This window comes from Suricata suricatta, chromosome 10 (assembly GCF_006229205.1).
Source record: "Suricata suricatta isolate VVHF042 chromosome 10, meerkat_22Aug2017_6uvM2_HiC, whole genome shotgun sequence".
NCBI classification, from domain to species: Eukaryota; Metazoa; Chordata; class Mammalia; order Carnivora; family Herpestidae; genus Suricata; species Suricata suricatta.
In genome coordinates, this window is record NC_043709.1 from 14,793,285 (window position 1) to 14,813,478 (window position 20,194).

Sequence of the window (20,194 nt, forward strand, 5' to 3'; positions counted from 1 at the left end):
TGGCATAGGTAAGCCTTCCTTGATGTATCCTGTGGAACAGTTTCAGAGAACATCAACATCAGAAAAGACTACTCCCATGATCATGATGGATCAGGGCAAAAATAAGACTACTCCATAACCATGTCCGAACATAGAGAAAAACACTAACCTTATCCACACCATCAAATGGAATATACAAACTGAAGATATCAAACTAATGTGAGTAGCTGTTGCTTACCCCTGCTTCCTGACAGCATCCAATTTAAAGCAAAACCCCTCAAATCACCTAACAAACACAAACCTTAGTCTAAGTCCTTTCTAATACCCTCTTACTGAGATGTCTCGCTGTTCCCAAAGTGTGTACTTTCCTTTGCTGAGATGAATAATAAGTTCAACTTGTTCAACCACTGGTGTTCCTGGTAATCTCTGGCTAGAGAGCACTGATGGTTCTTTCTGGACTGCCTTATACTATACATATCTATGGAGCAGAAAGCACACCACTTATGTGTTTTATGCCAAAGAAAGTGGGAATTGTCCTCCCATCTCCCGCCATATGATTGTCACACCAAAGCTAGAGGATTTCCTTCCTTTCTGTAAATTGTATATAGAGTGTCTGCCAAGTGGAACCTTACCAAAAGATAGTGAAAAGAACAAAATGCTGGAATAATTGGACATTATTTTGCAAGAAAAAAAGAAATTCAACCTGTCAACCTATATCTTGCATCATATACAAAATAACTCAAAATATATTATAAATCTAAGTGTAAAATTATAAAACTTTGAGAAGAAAACAAAATCTTTGTGATCCTGGGTTAGGCAAAAAAAATTCTTAGCTACAACACCCAAAGCACAATCCAATCCATTAAAAAATTAATTTATAAAAACTTCTGCTCTTTGGATGACAGTGTTGAGAAAGTGAAAAGTAACAGACTGAGAGACAATATTTGTAAAACACATATCTGATAAGTGACTGTATCCAGAATATATGAACAACTCCTACAACTCAATAAAAAGTAAACCGGTTTTTAAAACATTGACATAGTTGAACAATCACATAAGACATATTTAGATGGTACAAGAAATGATACTCAACATTATAAGTCATTAAGGAAATGCAAATTAAAACCACAGTGAAATATCACTACCTGGTCAAAGTAAAAGTAATTACAAGTGCTGTTGATGATGTGGAGCAATTAGAACTCCCAGACATTTGTTGGTGGGACTGCAGAATAGTAGAGAGACACCTGAATAAACAGTTTGGCAGTATTTTATAAAATTAAACATAAGATGACCGTATGACCTACCAATCCCATTCCTAGATATTTACCCAAGAGAAATGAAAACATGCTCCCACAAAAACCTGGATATACATTTTATAATAGACAAAGACTGGAAACTAAGTACCTTTTAATTGGTAAATGGGTAAGCAAATAGTGGTGTGTGTGTGTGTGTGTGGATGTATATGTATATGTATATATATGTATACATATACATCCACACACAATGGAATCTGCTTATCAATTCCATTATCAAATCCATCATTCTTATTGAAAGGAACAAACCACTGATACAACAACATAAATTAATCTAAAATATATTACTCTAAGTGAAAGGTGCAAGTTCAAAATACTACATACTGATCTTCCATTTATATGATATTCCATAAAAGCCAAAACTATAATAGATCAGTGGTTTCTTGGGAGTTGGGAAGTGTTGACTACAAAGGGGCTCAAGGGACTTTTGGGGATGATGGAACTGTTTTTTATCTTGAGTGTGATATGGGTTTCACACTGCATCTTCCAAAATTCATGGAACTGTACACTGAAAAGAGCAATTGTATTCTGTGTAAATTATACATCAATAAGCCTGATTTTCAAAAGATCTTGAAATGGAAAAAAGAAGTTGAGGTAGGGCCACAGGGCACCATAAATATGAAGATAATAACAGTAGGTCACCTGATAATTAAATTCTAAATCTTAAAAAAATGATAACTCATTAGTGCAATCCACTATGAAAGAACTTGTATTTTCATGTAGAGTAAGTTCATAGTACATTGTAATGTTTCCATTACAAATGAGGAACTACTTGGTTTATAGTGGATAACTTAAAACTGGAAAGTCATTGCCAACTGATGATCAATAACAAATTAAGATAAAACATCTCTGAAACTAAGAACTTTGGGAAAATATAATTGGATTTCAAAAACTTTGATTTATAGCTTTGCAGGAACATATTCATTGCACAAATGAGATTCCTAATGCTGTGCTGTACAGGTAAAGGCATTTGAGATCAGAAAGTAGCCAACACTGGTTAAGTGTTGTGAGCAAGTAGGCAAAAAACATAGAAGCAAGTTGAGCATCTTTTTTTTTTTTAATGTTTTGTTTATTTTTGAGAGAGAGTACGTGCACAAGCAAGGGGAGGGCAGAGAGATAGGGGGACATAAAATCTAAGGCAGGCCCCAGGCTGTCAGTACAGAGCCAGACGCAAGGCTTGAATTCATGAGCTGTGAGATCATGATCTGAGCTGAAGTCAAACATTTAACTGAGCTACCCAGGTGCCCCACAAATTGGGTATCTTTGAACCTAGGTTGTATTAATAAAGGGCTGCCCATGAAGTGAGCATGCCATCAAGTGCTATCCTTTAGGAGCATAAGTGGCTGCTCTCCTCTGGACCTAGGAAAGGGAAGTAAAGTTGAGAATATTTGCTTAACCTATTCACCAATTAAAAGGCACATAGATTGTTTCCAGTTTTTGGATATTACAAAATTTATGTCCAGGTTTTGTGTCAACATGTTTCCATTTCTCTTGGGTATATATCTGGTTTAAGAATGATATAAAATGTGCTAAGACTTTTGTAACCTCTATTATGTGGTGTAAAGATCTAGCAGAGACACAGGTGGATTAATTTGAGATTACTTTCATGGTTCATGCTAATGGTCCATTTTGGACCTCAGCCAATAGAGCTCAGAAGGCCTCCTTTTGATGGGCTTTCTCATTTCCCATTTCGACAGTGACAGTAGTGGCTAGAGTCTTCGTTCTGCTTTAAGTGCTGCAGGCTCCTTCTAAGAGGCACTTACAGAAGACTGCACAGTGCCTGGAAACCTTCCAGTTTCACTTGTAGAATTTGGCCTCACTTATACTTCTGTGGGTGAGTATGAAACTTCATCAGACTGCCATAGAGCCATCGTTCAAAGGGTCTTAGTGAGCCAGGTTAGTTTATCTGCCAACTCTTCCAGTATCAGTAGCAACTGTTGTCTTTGTTTTCCTGAAGTTTTTTGACAAGAATTCTTTGGCTGAATCCCTAAGTCAAGAAACTTTTTCCTGAAGAAGAAAAATTAGGGAGTCAAGTATTTCATATCTTGTAGGTCTTTGGAGTCAACCAGTTGTACTTTCATATCTTTCATAAAGTCATTTTGTGTATTCCTCCTTAGGGACTCCACATCATCAAATTTCCCCTGGCATCTCTTCTTCCTATAGTGAACTTTAAAGAACACTCCCCATCTGACTTACTTCCATTTTTTAGCCCTGAATTCAAGTTCCTCCTTGACATTCGCCAGTTCTGTTTCCAGTTCTGCAGTTCTCTCCAAGTCTCCTACCCTCGACCTGGGACAGAGAGTCTATATAATTTATAGATTCTCTCTTATTTCTTCTGTCAGTTGCCAAGTTTGACCTTTTCTGCTTTCAGCCACTGAAGGTTTGTCCCTCTGTGACTTAAGAATTTTCCCCAGTGTAGTCTGCATTTTTTCCATCTCTCCCCTAACCCCTCCATGGTCAGAAGAGACAGCACAGGCTGTAATTTGTACATGTAAATTATGTTCTCTCTTCTCAAGAGTTCCAAAAAGGAATGACTTCAGTTATTGAAAAGTAAACAATCAATGTTAATAAAATTTGTGGTAGCATTGAAATAATGTGGGTGCTCTCATAGATTATTGCTGTATTGTAATCTTAGTGAGGAACCATTTTATCTTAGGAAATTGGTTTCCAGAAAGGGATCATTTTGTTATGAGAAAGAGAAACCCACTCAAGCTAGAGTTTAAAAAAAAAAAAAAGGATAAAGAATTGGGAAGATGACTATATAGACATCTCATGGAAGTCAAGGCCAGTAAGTGTAACCAGACCTCATGGGGGCCTACAACCATAAACTGGTAGGCTCTCTGTGGTTGAGGAAGCTACTCACTGCTTTTTTCACTCTCATTTCTAGCCTTTTTTTTTTTTTTTAAGAATTCTCTCTCATTCCCATTCTCATTTTCTTTACATAGCCCTTACCAGATTAGCTTCAAACCAGCCTTCCTACTAGAATTATTGGAACTCAAGTCTATATGCCTACAAAAAATAACCTAAGTACCTCTGTTTGAAGCTTTCTACCCCTGGTTCGACCCTCTAAAGTGGTAGAATGCTAAGTATTCAAAGCCTGATTCTGCTGCAGGCCCTACTCTTCCTATGGGCTGTTTGGCTTTGGTTTCTCTTTTGATAATCTCTCTGATTATTTGGGGTACCTGTAGCCCAGAATCCAACCAAAACATTGGGCAATTCTTACATACCATCATGTGTCTAGCACTAGAGGACAGGTGACATAAATCTTATCCCTACATAGTTTATACTCTTAAGGCAAGACATAGTAGGAACATTAAGCATTTATGAAACATTTAAAAATAACACAAATAAATGCCAAAATGATGGTCAGAAGATGAGGACTAAATGAATGCAGAAAAGATAGGTATGGATATGGCCTGCAGAAAGCTTCTAGGATAGGGAGGGGGAGGAAGCTATCTTTAATAAGTATTAAGTGCCTACTTTTATAAGGGCTTGAGCTGCATACTTATAAATAGGTAAAGTGGAATGATTATTATTTTCCACCCACATTCAGTATGGATGTTAGACCCATGAAGTGAACTAGTAATTAAATACTTCACCTTGGAGCAAAGTGCGCAAAATGTTAGCAGAGTTCACCTGGCAAAAGTTTTTTCAATGGTAAAGTTAAATGGCAATTGGTGAAGATGGGCAAGGTGGAGCTTTAAAGACACAGGTGCGCGCGCGCGCACACACACACACACACACACACACACACACACACAGTAAAGCAGTCCAAAGTTGAACCATGGGTCTTTATTGTCATCTGGAATAGTCAGGTTGAAAGAGCATGTATGTTTACCATGAGATGGGAGACTTACTGAGTTAACATTTTACTTGTGACCCCAGAACACAGTATGGTTTGTTTGGGATTTGTGTGAACTACAATAAGGGAGCCTCTCAGTTTGGCCTGTGTTTGGGAACAATTTTCCACCTATGATTGAGGCAATACTGTATGCATTATAAAGAGTATGGCCCCTCCTATAAGTGAGGAAAAAATCTGAGGATATCTAGCATCTTAAGTCCTCTGTAACGAAAGAAGATGGGTTTCTCCTAACGTGAAATAGTAATATCAAGTAATATACAAAGGCAAATGAGTGCCAGGGGGGAAACCCTGTTTTAGGGCAACTTGAAATCTGTCATGTATACGCACATAGAATTTGAGGGAAATAACTGCAAATCCCTCACCAAAGTGTGAAGGAGCCAACATTAATCTCTCCCTAGGTCTAAAACTGCCAAGCTAAAATTTGTTATCTGACTCCTTGACCTACTTTCTTTTTTTGCTTTGAGGGCACATCCTTACAAGGGGTCTAATCATTTATTTGCCAAGAGATTAATTAGCTTTTCAGAGCTTCTGTGCTAGTTAATAGTCCCAAAATAGATCACTAGTCCCACAGCCCATTGCTTTTTAGGAAGATGGATTATAGAAGGGACAAAATTTGAGCAAGATATATCTGTCAGTGCCTCTACGCTTATGAAAGATCTGACCTCCACCCCCTTGGCTTGGTTGGTCTCTGTTGGGTTGCCTTAATTATGCCCCTCCCCGCTTCCCTCAAGATTCCTGGGGCCTTGAGTAGATTAAATTTAAGTTTCAAGGTGATGTGACTAGGCAATATGATATGGTGAATAAAAGTTCAGGTACTGTAATTAGACTTGGGTTTTAATCATGATTCTACTGCTTTGGTCAGGTTACTTGCCTGGGCTTCTTTTCCCTGATCTCTAAAATGTAGACTGATAGTCCTCATCTCTTAAGATTGTGATGATCAAGTAGCAATGTATTAAACTGCTCACCTACAGAGTAAGTACAATAAGTAGCTGTTTGTATTGTGATGGACACTTGAAGGCATAACATCTTCTCCCTTTAGACAATTGAGATCTGGGAGTAAATTGGATCCATTGGGCTATCAGAGCTTTTGAGGGGCTGAGGAACATAGATGTTTTTGGTTGAATTGTTAATCAATATAGCAGAATCTAAATTTTTCATACTATAGCCAAATGTGTAAAACATGTAACACTTCATTCCTATAACTTACCTTGATGTTTTTCCTATAATTTGCCCTTTGATGGCAAGCAAAACAATCACAAATTGCCAGTTATATGTAACCTAGTCTATTTCCATAGAAAAGGTTGATTTAGCCTCTTTACTGATAAATGCTTAATCTTTCAGGGTGATCTTCCCCATCATTCCACCTCCCAAGAAGCTGTTTGTTGTGCATGACCTCATGGCAATGTAGAAGAGGTGGCTGATCTGTGAATGGGTTCTTAGGCTCTCTACTAGTAGCTGTCACTGGTGTTTTGTGCTCCAGATGAATCTTGTGTTTTAGTACCTTCTCATTCTGACTTCTAAACATGGAGTCCCATGGCTCAGGCTTCATATATCTTAATCAAAAGTGACCCCCTAGATTGAGTAACTTCAATAACATCTAGTTCTAGTATTATGGCTTTAAATATTATATAAATGCATATTACTCCTAAATTAATATCTCTACTCAAGACTTCTCCCTTAAACTCCAGGCTTGTGTGTACAAGCAATTGTCTACTAGAAGTCTCCAGCGAAGGTGTATAACAGGAATTTTTAAGTTAATGTCCAAACCCTAATTCCTGAACTTGCCTCTCAAATTTCATCCTCTGTCAGTCTTTCCCAGTTTGGTTGATGACAAAGTTGTTCAGTCCAGAAACCTTGGAGTCATCCTGAGTGCTCACTTTTGTTCATAGCTCACATCGTGTGTTTGGAAAAATTGTTATCTCTACCTTCAAATGTGTCTTGAGTCCAGTCGTTTCTCACCATTTCCATTGCTATTACCACTGTGGTCCAGATCTCCTGGATTATTATAGTAGCCTCTTACCTAGTCACTTTATTCTCACCCTTGCACCCATAGAGTCGTCTCTCAACAAAGTATTCAGAGTTATCCTTTTAAAGTTTCAGTCAGATCATATCAACTCCTCACTCAAAAGCTTCCAGTGGCTTCCTATCTTATTCAGAGTAAAAGCCAAAATCCTTTCAGTTCCTAGAAAGGCCTTGTGGAAACTGCACCCTTTCTCCCTATCCTGTACCTTGACTTAATCTTCTTTTCTTGCCTCGTTAAACACTCTACTCCAGCCAGATTGGCACCCCATATTTTCCAAACATGTTAAGTATTATCCTTCCTCAAGGACTTCATTCCTGCTATCCCCTCCTAGAATGCTTAGGATTTCTGGCTTCCACCTCACTTCCTTCAGGTCACCTCTAATGTTACTTTATTAGGGAGGTTTTTGTGCCAAACCTATTTTGTAGTGCAAAACCTAGAAGTTACCCTCCTCTAGCCTCCTTAGGATTCTATAACTATTAAATCAAATACAATTTTTAAAAAGATATTCTTACAGTGATACTGTAATAAAATGATGAAAAAGAGCAACAAAATTCCCCTGAAGACAAACTTAACAGAAAAATGTTGATCCAAAGCAAAAGAAAATGGTTATTCAACATCTCCACGTGACCTTTCAGAAACTCAGTGCTTTATTTGAATCTAAAAAGGGAAAACACACAGCAGAAGTAGAAGAGCTCAGGAAAGAAATGGCAAGATAACAGGGGGTGATAACTAGATGATAGGAGGGGGTGAAGCCTTAAGTGACAGATAACAAGGGTGCCTGGTGGCTCAGTTGATTAAGGATCTGACTCTTCAGTTTCGGCTCAGATCACGATCTCATGTTTCGTGGGTTCTGGCCCCACATTGGGCTCTGCACTAACAGTATGGAGCCTGCTTGGGATTCTTTCTCTCTCTCCCTGGCCCCCCACCTTAAAATAAACAAAGAAATAAACAAATAGAAGTGATAGGTATCAAAGAAGAAACAAAAGAAAAAAAATTACAAAAAATAAAGACTAAGCTGTAAGAAGCACAAGGAGGAAAAAGCATGACTGAAAGCACAGGTAAGGGAAACAGAATAGGAGTGAAAAAGAACAGATGAAACAGAATAAAAGAAATATATAAAAAGGACTGTGGAGCAAATGGCAGATAATAGAAGACAGGCAACATACTTCATTCTCCCCTAAGAAGAAAAGCAAAACGTTGGAACATACAAATATTTATAAGCAAAAATTTTAAATATATTTTTTCTGAAAAAAATTAAAATCTCCATTTTGACTGATACATAATTATTTAGGAAAAATTTGCTCAATAATGGCCATTATAATATTCTACTAAAATCATTGGAGTTTAAAAGGTAAAGAATGTAATTTCTAGAAGAAAACATAAGATCCTCATGATTTGGGGTTAGACAAAGTACAATACCAAAATCACTTAGATATTACACCAAAATCACTTCCTGAAAAGATAAAACCGATAAACTAGACTTAATCAAAAGTTAAAACTTTTGCACTTCATGAAACACCACTGTAATGTAAAGACAAACCAGAGGAAATATTTGCAAATCATATATCTGATAAAGGACTTATATCCAGAATATAGAAAGATCTTAATAACCTTAATAGCAAAACCAAAAATGCCCCAATTTAAAAATAAGCAAAATATTTTAATCAGCATTTCACCACAAAATATGTATGAATGACTAATAAGTACATGAAAAGATGCACAAAATTATTAGTCACTAGGGAAATATAAATCAAAACCATCATGAGATACCACTTCACATACATAAAAATGGTTATAATCAAAAGATAAGCTATAACCTATGGCTATCTTACTATAGCCACAGAGAAACTGGAACCCTCAGGCATTGCTGGTGGGGGTATAAAACAGTACAACCACTTTAGAAAACAGTTTGGCAGTCTCTTAAAAAGGTAAACAAACATACCATATGACCTAGCAATTCAGCTTCTAGGATCTTCCCAAGAGAAATAAAAGCAAATATTTTCACAAAGACTTGTACACAAATGTTTATAGTAACATTATTCATAATAGCCTAAATGTAGAAATAATCAAAATGTTCAACTGGTGAATAGATTAGCAAAATATAGTAGTCGGTTCTTATTATTTATGGATTCTCTGTTTGCAAATTTGCCTACTTGCTAAAACTTCTTTGTAACCCCAAAATCAACAGGAATTTTCTGGCCATTCTTGGATATGCACATGTGCAGAGTAGCAGAAAATTTGAGTCACCCAGCAGACTTGTTCCCAACTGAGATCAGACAAAGGAACACTCTGCCTTCTTGTTTCACCTCTCTTCCTGTACACAACTGTTCTTTTGCAGTCCATAGAGCGCCCCATTTTTCATATTTTTTGTGCTTTTTGTTGGTGATATCTGGCATTCCCAAGCACAAGAAGGTTGTGATGTACCTTGTGGAAAAAAATACATGTGTTAGATAAGCTTCATTCAGGCATGAATTATAGTGCTGTTTGCCATGAGTTCAATGTTAATGAATCAACAATATATATATAATACGGTGTCTTTAAACAGAAACACACACTGAGGTTATATATTATTAGTTGATGACATGTTGCAGGAACCTAACCCTGCATTTCCCCTTGGTCAGTAATTCTATATTTACTATATTTAGTGTTTGAAGCTATTTTATAGAAGATAACTACCAGGAATAATGAGACTAGACTGTGTATCCATACAATGGAGTACTGTTCAGCAGTAAAAAGGAACAAACTACTGATAGCTGTTGCAACACACTGGAACCTCAAAAACATGCTATGGATGTAGGAGAAATGAGAAATTGAGACCTCAAGGAACATGCCAATTCATCCATGTACAATTATACAATTTCATTATGGAGCAAAAAATGCCAGAATGCATACAAGTCACACACAAGTAACTACAAAGCTACAGTGGGTTTTTAGTTCTATTTATCTAGAATTAAAGCTACAGTTGTTACACATCATCCTACTTTTAAATAACAGAAACAGCTTTTCAATTTGTGTTAGGTTAATTGACCTTGCTTTGACATCATCTTTTTCATAATTCTTTATCAGGCTTACTGTGAAGTCCTGATTTTCGTAATTTCTCAGGCTTACTTTCATATTCTGTTTTCATAATTTTTATCAGTACTGCCTATGTTTGCCTTTGTCAGTGCATCTGATACATATGATTAGTTACATCCTTCAACATTCCTCAGTAATATTTCCCACTTGTCAAAGAATCCAGATACAAAAGACCGCATATTGTATGATCTCGTTTATGTAAAATTTCCGGAAAAGGAAAATCCCTATTTAATTTTTTAAATGTTTTCATTTATTTTTGAGAGAAAGAGAGAGAGAGCAAGAGAGAGAGAGCAGGGGAGGGACAGAGAGAGAGGGAGACACAGAATATGAAGCAGGCTCCAGGCTCTGAGCTGTCAGCACACAGCTCAGTGTGGGGCTTGAACTCATTGGGAGATCATGACCTGAGCCGAAGTTAGATGCTCAACTGACTGAGCCACACAGGCGCCCCAGCAAATCCCTATTTAAAACTGAGATATAATTGACATGTAATGTTGTATTAATTTTAGATATACAACATAATACCTTATATATATATATATATATATATATATATCACCACACATAACATTTTTTTTCTCATGAGGAGAACTTTTAATATTTACTCTTTTAGCAGCTTTTGAGTATGCAGTACAGTATTGTTAACTATAGTTATACATTACACCCCAGGACTTAATTATCTTACAACTGGAAGTTTGTAGCTTTTGATCACTTTTGCCCATTTTTCCTGCCCCTTACCCCCACCCCCCCGCGCCTGACTTTTGGCAATCACCAATCTGTTCTCTACATCTATGAGTTGCTTTTTGTTTGTTTTATGTTTGCTTGTTTCTTTAGATTCCATATGTGAGATCATGATATTTGTCTTTTTCTTTGTGACTTATTTCACTTATCATAATGCCCTCAAGTTCCATTCATGTTGTTCCAAATGACAGAATTTCCTTTGTACATGTACATTTTCTTTATTCATTGATGGACACGTAGATTGTTTCCATGTCTTGGCTATTGCAAATAATGCTGCACTGAATATGGAGGTGCAGATGTATTTTTGAAATAGTGATTTTGTTTTCTTTAATAAATATCCATAGTGGAATTGCTGAATTCTATGGTGGTTCTATTAATTTTCTGAGAAACCCCTATACTGCTTTCCATAGTGGCTCAGCACCAATTTGTATTCCCACCAGCAGTGCCTAGGGGTTCCTTGTTTCCACATCTCTGGCAACACTTGTTAGTTCTTGTCTTTTTGGTAATAGCCATTCTAACAGGTGTGAGGTGATTATCTCATGTAGTTTTGATTTGCATTTTCCTGATGATTAATGATGTTGAGCATCGTTTCCATGTACCTGTTGGCCATCTACATGCCTTTTTTTTTTTTAGAAAAATGTCTCTTCAGATTCTCTGCCCATTTAAAAGATCAGGTTGTTTGTTTTTCTATTGAGTTGTATGAATTCTTTGTATTTTTAATATTAACCCCTTACCAGACATATGCTTTGTAAATATTCTCTCCCAATCCATAGGTTGCCTTTACCTTCTGTTGATGATTTCCTTTGCTGTATAGAAGCTTTTTAGTTTTATGGAGTCCCACTTGTTTAATTTTGCTTTTATTGCCTCTGCTTTTGGTGTCAAGTCTAATAAATCATTGCTAAGATCAATGTCTAGAAGCTTACTTCCTGTGTTTTCTTCTATAAATTTTATGCTTTCAGATCTTATATTCAAGTCTTTGATCAATTTTGAGTTACTTTTTATGTATGGTGTAAGATAGTGATCTAGTTTCATTCTTTTGCATGTAGCTGTCTGGTTTTCCCAGCGCTATGTATTAAAGAGACCATCCTTTCCTCATTATATATTTTTGGCTCACTTGTTGTAAATTAATTGAACATATATGCATAAATTTATTTCTAGGCTCTATTCTGTTCCACTAATGCATGTGTCTGTTTTTATGCCAATACCATTCTATTTTGATTACTATTGCTTTGTAGCATAATATGAAATCAGGAAATGTGGTATCTTCAGCTTTTTTTCTTTTTTCTCAAGATTTCTTTGGCTATTCAGGTTCCATACAAATTTTAGGATTGTTTGTTCTATTTCTGTGAAAAATACCATTTTTGATAAGGACTGAATTTTGATAAGGAATTTTGATAAGGACTGAACTGGATCTGCAGATTGCTTTGGGTGGTATGGACATTTTAAGAATATTAATACTTCCCCCCCCAAAACAATCTTAATTCTTACAATTCATGAGCATGGAATATCTTTCCATTTATTTGCGTCTTTTTCAATTTCTGTCACCAGTGTCTTATAGTTTTCAGTGTATATATAGGCCTTTCACCTCTTTGGTTAATTTTATTCCAGGTATTTTCTTTTACTTGATTTATTTAAAAATTGTTTTAATAAAAAAATTCTTAGTAATATTTATACCCAACATGGGGCTCTCACTCACGACCCTGAGATCAAGAGTCATAGGTATGCTCTCCTGACTAAGCCAGCTGGGCACCCCTATTCTTAGGAATTTTGATCATTGTGATTCAATTGTAAATGGGATTGTTTTCTAATTTCTCTTTGTGTTAGTTCACTATTCAGGTATATAAACAGAACTGATTTTTGTGTATTCGTTTCATATTCTGCAACTTTATGTATTAGTTCTAATAATTTTTTGGTGGAGTTTTTTGGGTTTTCTATATAAAATATGTTATCCACAAACAGAAATAGGTTTACTTCTTCCTTTCTGATTTGGATGCCTTTTATTATTATTTTTCTTTGCTAATTCATCTGGCTAGGACCTCCAGCACTTTGCTGAATAAGAGAAAAGGAAAATCTTATAAAAAATAGAAAGCAAATCTGTGGTTGCCTGGAACAGGGGGTTGGGAATAGGGATTGATTGCAGATGGGCACAAGGGATCTTTCTGGGGTGATGAAGATGTTCTAATACTGGAAATTGGTAATGGTTGCAGTAAATTTACTAAAATTTATTATATTAAACACTTGAAATGGGAAAATATTATGGTATGTAAATTATTCCAGAGAAAGAAATAAGGAATTATTTTTGCATCCAGGTAAAAATATCAAGTCACTTTTTTTCAAATCACTTTTAAGGGAAAAAAAGTAAGTTCTCTTCAGAAACATGCAAAGACTTCTCATAGAAACATCCAACACCAGAAGACAATGAGGCGATGCCTACAAAACACACAAGGAAAGAAAGTGTAGCCAAAATTATTGTATTGAGCCAGTATTTCTCCCATCTCCCATGACCTTCTGCAGTGTGACTTTGCCACCCTCCCATTAAGAAATGGGGTCTAATTTTTCTCCCTTTGAAACTGGATGGGCCTTAAGGACTCTCTTAGAACCAATACAATAAAGTGAAGTGATGCTAGTGATTTCCCACTCTAGGTTAAAAGAAATCTTGCAGCTTCTGTGTAGCTCCCTGCAATACTTACTCCCTAAAACCTCAGGATGCTCAAGAACCCAGGTATCAGTCTGTGAAAAGCCAAACCACATGGAGAGCCACATGGAGATGCTCTGGTTGACCTCCTCAGCTGAGCCCAGATTTCAAATCATCTCAGCCCAGCTGCCAAACTGAGTAAAGAAAGCTCCAGATGATTCTAGGCTCCAGCTGTTTCAGGCACTCCCAGAAGTCATAGCCTTTCCCCAGCTGAGGCCCCAAAACATCACAAAACAGAGACAGTTCATCTGTGTTGCACCTCATGCAAATCCTGTCCCATAGAATCTGTGAACATGTAATATAGTTTTGTTTCCCACCACTGAGCTTGGGATGCCTCGTTAACTCACAAGAGATAATCAGAACAGCAGGAGTATGGTCGAAGTGAGACTGTGTTCTTCTCATTTCCAATAATCATTTGGCTCATGATTTCAATCTGTCTCATTACTCATGATGTTCATTTTGATCACTTGTTTAATGTGGTAATTAATAAGTATTTTAATGTGCAGAGATACTGTAAAACTGTAAATACTCCCATTCCTCATCAAACATTCAGTTAATTTGATTACTTAAATCAATGTGGACTTGTGGATTTCTATTTATTCATTAGGTTATAGTCTATTATCACTATTTTAAAATGTTTTTAATGTTTATTTATTTTTGAGACAGAAAGAAAGCACAAGTAGGGAAGGGGCAAAGAGAGAGGGAAACAAAGAATCCGAAGCAGGCTCCCGGCTCTGAGCTGTCAGCATAGAGCCTGACACGGGGCTTAAACCCATGAACCATGAGATCATGATCTGAGCTACAATTAAACACTTGGGAGGGAAGCAAATCATGAGAGACTCTTGAGTAATGAAAACACACTGAGGCCTGAAGGCGGAGGGGGAGGGGGAGGGGGTGATGGTCATGGAGGAAGGCACTTGTGGGGAAGAGCACTGGATGTTATATGGAAACCAACTTGACAATAAACTATAAAAAAATAGAAAAAAGCACTTAACTGACTGAGCCACCCAGGCACCCCATACTTATCACTATTTGATGCTCAAATTGGCCTAGATTTGGCTAGTGGGACCCCCTTTAAAGTTGCCTTCCTTGCATATCCTTTTGACATATCTCCATAGCTCTTGAGCAATTTCTAACTTTCTGCTACAAATAGTTCCAAATTTATGAATGTATGTGGAAACCAAGATCTGGCACTAGGTAGGCTCATTGATATTAGGTTGTACAAATACACATTTATTGACACATTAATAAAATCTATATTTCTATGTGTCTGTATATTGACATCCATAAGTTTATACCAGTACCTCTGGTTCAAAATTAATGCCACAGGTTCATTTTTTGCCTTCTCCCTTCCCATATTTATTTGTCCTTACTCTGACAGTGAGACACCTGGTTCCCATTATCTTTAATGTATTTACTTATATGATTAATCCCACTCTATGTAATCTATCTCTCATCAACAGTATGGCCCCATCTTCCATGTTGGGGTCCTCTTCTTCTACTTGAGTTTCTGTACCACAGGGGCAGCCACCCTCCTACACTAATATCTTCTTAACTCCACATGGGCTGTAAAATTCCATGCCACTCCTACCCATATGGACATCTTGCCCAAACCCTGTGTCCTTGCTGTGGAAGTCCACCTTGCCAGTTCCTTCTAATAGCCTTGGACTGAATGATCATAAATGGAAGGAAAAGAGAAAGAATAGGGGAAAGGGGAAGAGAAAGAAAAAGAAAAGAGGAGCTTACCTAACTTTTTTTGTTATGAAAGTATATTTTTTAAAAGTTTTTAAGAACAAAAAGCTTATCCTTAAAGAATCAAGTACCACATGTACAGCCAATTATAATTACATTTTAGAGCAACATTTGTCTTTGTTTACAAATACAACAGTGTGCGATAAAACCTAGCATCTCAAACAGATTGCGTACTGTTTATAATATAAACAGCTATGTCTGCATTCATATTTTAGGCATTTTAATTTAAAATGTATAGAGAATCGGGGCACCTGGGTGGCTCAGTTAGCTAAGCATCCGACTTCAGCTCAGGTCATGATCTCACGGTTTGGTTTGTGAGTTCAAGCCCCTTATTGGGTTCTGAGCTGTTAGCACAGGAGTCTGCTTCAGATTCTGTGTCTCCCTCTCTCTGCCGCTCACTTACTCATACTCTGTCTCTCTTTTTCCCCTCAACATTAGGGGCACCTAGGTGGTTCAGTCAGTTAAGTGTCCAACTTCAGCTCAGGTCATGCTCTCATGGCCTGTGAGTTTGAGCCCTGCGTTGGGCTCTGCATTGACAGCTCAGAGCCTGGAACCTGCCTCAGATTCTGTGTCTCCCTCTCTCTGCCTCTCCCCCACTTGTGCCCTCTCTCTCTCAAAAGTAAATAAACATAAATAAATAAATAAACATTAAAATTTTTAAGTCTATAGAGAATCACAGTCATTAAATTTGTCATTAAAAAGATAATACAAATCACAATTTTTTTCCATAATATTTTATTGTCAAATTGTTTTCCATACAACACCCAGTGCTCTTCCCCTTAAGTGCCCTCCACCATCACCACCACCTCTTTTCCCCCCTCCCCCTTCCCCTTCAACCCTCAGTTCATTCTCAGCATTCAATAGTCTCTCACAATTTTAAGAGAAATCAGAGACTTTACAGACTCATTAGAAGTCAAGTTCTACTTGTAAGAAATTGATTTTTTTCAGAAGTATCTTTATCACTAAAACTATATTAGTATAAAAAGTAATGAGATGTTTTCCTTTCATTTTTTCCTAGATGAAGGTACTGTCATTGCCTGTCACTGAAGAGCAGGTAGTGGTTTGTTTCCAGTAAGTAAACTTGATGCAACAACATTACATATTGCATCAACACAGAGTTGACAACTTATCCCAATGTAGGACAACCATGATTTACATATGTATTGGCCTGGATTTTTTTTTAATGTTGTTTCCATAAATGGTAGGCTTTAGAGCTATGTGACTTATTTGACTAAAAACAAAACAAATCAGGTAGAACTCAAAAAGAGTTTACTAACTCATAAAAAGTTTACTAATCAAAGCTCAAGAATAAAAATAAACACTGGCTAATGAACTCAATACCTAACAACTGACAATTTCAAATAGTTACTGATAAATATTCCAAGACATAACCTCAAGAGGACCACATTTATTTTTCTATACATAGAGCAATCATTTATTTAAATTATGTAATGTGATTGTTTTCAATCTCTTTGAGAGAAAGAGAGCAAGCACGCGCAATTGGGGGAGGGACAGGGAAAGAGGAAGACAAAATGTGAAGCAGGCTCCAGGCTCCGGCCTGTCAGCACAGAGCCCAACCCAGGGCTTGAACCCACAAACTACAAGATCATGACCTGAGCTGAAGTCAGATGCTTAACCAACTGAGCCATCCAGGTGCCCCTGAAGTTGGACATTCTAACAATAATCCACATCATCTTAGATTTTACGTATGTGGCTTCATAAAGTAAATACATTCTATCAAAGAGCAACTCAATATAATTAATTAAAATAATTGCTTTAAGTTTCCATGAAAACCAAGTAAGTATCACATTTGAATGATTTATATTTACATTTTAAAATCTGGCCAATTAAGAGGTTGACCAGGTTTTATATTGCTCACAGTATAGAGGCAAGGGCAGTGGAATATTCAGGTAGAGCATTTGCCATCAAAAATTCATCAGACATTTTCCTAGCAAGAGCTTGACTCCTCTTGATACTTGAGTGTATGCTTGGCTTCCAAGAAGCAGAGTATGAAAAGGTGACGAAAAATATAACTGTACAGCAGAGAAATCTTGCAAACTCTACCTCAGCCAGATAATCAAGGTTAACATCATCAATGATAAGTCATGTTGATATCCTATACCCTTAATATGATATGATGGAAATGACACTCTATTTCTGTGGTCTTCCAGTATCCCCAAACTCTAGTCTACAAAGAGAAAAACACCAGATAAACCCTGATGGAGAGATATTCTACACAATACCTGAGCAGTACTTCTGTTATCGAGGTCATCAAAAACAAAGAAAGTCTAAGAAACTCACAATCTGGAAGTACCTAAAGAGGCACAACAAGTAAGTGGCATGTTATCCTGTATGAGATCCTGAAACAGAAGAGGAAACATTAGAAGGAATCTAATGAAAGCCAAACTGAGTGTGAAGTTTAGTCAATAGCACTATATCAACATTGGTTCCTTAGTTTTGTCAAATATACTATGGTTATATAAGATGGTAATAGCAGGGTAAACTGGGTGAGGCTCTCTGCTATCTTCAACTGTTCTGTAAACCTAAAACTTCTAAAATGAAATAGTTATGGGGGAAATGAAATGATGCAAATATTAGAAAAAAAAGTGAGGGTGAATTTCTCTGTTGAGTGGGAGACATTTGCTAACTACGTATGCCTCAAAACTTAGACACATTAAAGAAAAAGAGTGAATGCCGATGCATAGGAGCACATGTACCCCAATGTTCATAGCAACAATGTCAACAATAGCCAAATCATGGAAAGAGCCTAAATGTCCATCACCTGATGAATGGATCAAGAAGATGTGATGTATATATACACAATGGAGTATTACATGGCAATGAGAAAGAATGAAATATGGCCATTTGTAGCAAAGTGGATGGACCTTGAGGGTGTCATGCTAAGCGAAATAAATCAGGCAGAGAAGGACAGAAACTATATGTTTGCACTCATAGGTCTAACAGGAAAACAGGAGAAACCTAATGGAGGACCAGGGGGAGGGGAAGAGGGAAAGAGAGTTGGGAAGACAGAGGGATGCAAAACTTGAGAGACTATTGAATGCTGAAAATGAACTGAGGGTTGAAGAGGAAGGGGGAGAGGGGGAAAGGTGGTGGTGATGGAGGAGGGCACTTATGGGGAAGAGCACTGGGTGTTGTATTGAAACCAATTTGACAATAAACTATTTTTTAAAAAAGAGTGATACTTCTGGCAAGGTTTTTAAAAACTATGGTGTATTAATTTGCTAGGGCTGCCATAACAAAGTTCAACTTGGTGGTTTAAACAACAGAAACTTATTTTCTCACAATTCTTCAGGTTAGAAGTATGAGATCCAGATGTCAGCAGGATTGGTTTCTTCTGAAATCTTCCTCCTTAATTTGTAGATTGCCACCTTCTCTTTGTCTTCACATATTCTTCCCTGGTGTCTGTGTTCTAATCTCTTTATAAAGATATCGGTCATATTGAATTAAGGCCCATCATATGACCTCATTTTACTTAATAACCTCTTTTAAAAAGGTCCTATCTCTAAATACAGTCACATTCTAAGGTATTGGGGATTAGGACCTAACATTGGAATTTAGGCAAAATTGGGGGATAACAAGCCCATAACAAATTGCATGACAAGTGCAACACTGTAAATAATACAAATGGCAAACTGAGAAAAAAAATTTGCTACTTACATCACAAAGGGCTAATGTCCTGGGATGCCTGGGTGGCACAATAATAAAAAATTTTAAAAACCCACAAAAAACAAAGGGCTAATGTCTTAATAGATTTAAAAAAATATTCTACAAGTAAAAAAGATAAAGAATCATACAGAAAAATGAACAAGAGATACTGAATAGATTGTTCACAGAAAAAGAAAAACAAAGGCACTGGAAAATGTCTCACTCTGGCTCATAATAAAATCTCATTTTCCTATCAGATTGGCAAAACTCCAATTTTTAAATAGTGTTGTGACAACTGGGTAATCATTTGGGGGAAAAATGGATCCTTTCTTCACAGAAGTATTAAAGGGAAACACGAGTGAAATTTTTTTATCATCTTGGATTTAAGAAGGTCTTTCTAACATCTAAACTCAGATGCTATTTAAAACTTGATAAATATGGCTATATAAAAATCTAAAACCTCTTCAAGTAAAAAGGCCATAATCAAGAATAAATAGTAAACTAGGAAAAATATTTGCAGTCCATATTATAGACAAATTGGGTGAATCACTTTATCAACCTACTATGTGAAGAGCTGCTGGAAATTAAGATGAAATGAAACATCAACAAAATAGGAATAGGAAAAAATGGGTAAAATGTAAGAACACAGATCTAAAAGAAAGACAAAAGAAAGAAAGGAAGAAGACATGAAATGATGTCAACCTTTGCATCTCATCATACTAAAAGAAATGCAAGATAACCTATACTGAGATACTTTTTGTGCTATCAGATTAGCCAAGATCTAGTTTTTGAACCATACCTTCTCTTGGAGAGGTTTGTGGAAATATATACTGTCTTGCCCTCTCCTGAAGGAATGCCCAATGATGAACTCTTCTAAAGGTTGGTGGGACAATATCTATCACAATTACAAATACTCTTAACTTTTGATTCAGCAATCCCACTTTTAGGTATTTATCCTAAAGATTCACATGCAAATGCAGGGAATGATTAATGTACAGGTTATTCATTATGGCATTATTTCAATCGAGAAATGATTAAACAAACCATAGTATATCCCATACAATGGAATACTATGAGGTTGTTAAAAAAAA